At 39.6% G+C, this 2,101-nt stretch overlaps 1 long non-coding RNA gene across 1 annotated transcript; it reads right to left on the bottom strand.

The window, feature by feature from the left end:
* Positions 1-1,146: 1,146 nt before the first annotated feature.
* On the bottom strand, positions 1,147-2,097 carry LOC111819048 (uncharacterized). The gene is made up of 2 exons (XR_002822853.1): positions 2,065-2,097; positions 1,147-1,263 (listed from the first exon to the last, which is right to left on the bottom strand). It is a non-coding gene; the product is annotated as an uncharacterized LOC111819048 (long non-coding RNA).
* Between the last annotated feature and the right edge of the window lie 4 nt (positions 2,098-2,101).

Here is a 2,101-nt window from a genome sequence, read left to right as displayed (position 1 = left end):
TTTAACTATGGAAATAGTTATGAAACTCAATAGCATCAGAACTAAGGTCACTTTCTAGCAAGCCTTAACTAAGGATAAAAGAACCTTTGTTGGGAGTTCTTAGTTATCTTGCTAATCCCTCATTGTAATCCCTTCTTAAACGACAGTACACGTCTTTACACCACAACATAGAAACTAGCCTCCCCACCCTCTCTGTCTTGGCACCATGCTTGAAGGGGTTGCTAGAGAAACTGATAATGAAATAATTGCAGAGAAGATGTACATAAGAAAAAACATGTGCATAAATGATACCGACTATAACCAAATGAATACTTACTTACAAACATTTTGTCTAGTCAATAAATGCCTCATTTTAAGAAAAATAAATTATAAAAATCTTAAATAAATCAGGGACAATTACTCTCAATGCAGATCTACCACAGGGCACCTCTGTGCTTCATAAATAAATGCACCCAGCTTCAGAAAGGTTTTGCTATAAGTGAAGCATGCCTGTTCAGAAAGGAATACCGTACCAAGGTTTTTAAAAAAAAATCTATAATGCATTGTCCATTGTATTTCAGCACTGTCTCCTTGTGTTTACAAAACAGTGCTTTCTACTACCTCCAGCACAGGTCTTTCAACGATCTCTTCATTTTCTTATAGAGGAGAAGGGAAAGAAAAATTTAGTAACATTTTTGATTCCCACAGCCATCCAATCATTATCATAATTTTCTGATGCTATAGTAACAAATATGGAAATGAGTAAATTCCAGTATTGTTTTTTAAAGAATGAAAAGTTTTTCTAGTGTACCTAGCTATACCAAAAACCGTAATTCCTTCTCTTCCTTTGTATAAAGAATCTAATAAAATAGGTTCAAGCTTTATATTTCTTTTAGACTATATTTTGTATTTTCCAGAGGAAAAAATAAAAACTATAAAAAGAGACAGGGTATTGTTAACTTTACAATTAAGTCTCCTGTGACAGAGCTCACTCCTGTATAGTGAGTCTGGGCTACTCCCCAGAACACTGCAGAAATGTCCCCAAGAGCAAAGAGTCAAAGTTCAACGGTGAGAAATGAAGGCAGTGGCAGGACACACTATACACACAATGTAACTACATTTAATTACAGTACAAGAGACTGTCCACAATGATCTTACATTTTTTAACTTAAAAATATGTCTTCTCCCTTTTCCTTTAGTGGAAACTTTCTTTTCAGCAGCTGGAGCAGATTTGTATTTAGTATTTCTGAGCCGAGCAGACCTCCTGTGAATTTCCTGCTTACTCTGTTACATAAAGAACAAAAAGAGTGAGAAATAAAAACTGGAGAAGGGTTGCTGCCCCAATACATCATCTTATGAGGATCCCAGAGTATGTGCTTTACAAAGACATTTTAAAAATAAGTAAGCGTACTCCATTTCTTCTTTTTAAAACAAAAATGCAGGGTAACACAAACTGGACCAACGAAGATAGGAGTGCCCTAGACAAGCATTTCTAGAACCTCCTAATCACCAAAAAGGTGTGAACTGTTGACGACAGGGGGCAGGAATAGATCTAGGCCAAGGCAAGAACTATTTTGGTGTTTATCATAGAGAAAAACTCTTAACAACTTAAGCTCCCAATGCCAGAGAACGGGTTAAGTTATGGCACCTCCTACAATGCAGTATTAATGCTGCCACTTAAAAGAATGACATTAACAGTTTTACATGATATAATGACAAAATAACCTTTATTAAAAGGGAAAGAGGTCCGGGGCACACAACGTATGCAGCACGATTTCACTCTGGTCTCTGTGTATCCATGTGTTTACTGAAGAGTCTGGATGCTCCCCAGAATATTACAACGGGGTATCTCTGAAAAGCTTCTGCTTTTTTAAACTTTGAATTTCTCACAATAAGAAATGATATTTGGAATAGGCAAAACCAATGAAGGTCTTCTCATCTGAGGGTGTGAAGCGGGCAGCCCGGCCCAGCACAGGCATCGCGATCCGGAAAGGCCTCGACCATCGCCCCCTCCCCGCCGGCCTCCCTCCGGCCGTCTCGCGCCCAGATCGGTCTCCGCCGGCGGGAGGGGTCGGGGGAGCTCACCTGCTTTCCGCCCCCGCCCCCGTTGCTCTGCGGAGGG

Source organism: Trichechus manatus, unplaced genomic scaffold (assembly GCF_000243295.1).
Source record: "Trichechus manatus latirostris isolate Lorelei unplaced genomic scaffold, TriManLat1.0 scaffold00253, whole genome shotgun sequence".
Lineage (NCBI taxonomy): Eukaryota > Metazoa > Chordata > Mammalia > Sirenia > Trichechidae > Trichechus > Trichechus manatus.
Note: the sequence above shows the minus strand (reverse complement) of the source record. Positions and strands in the feature narration are given on the sequence as shown.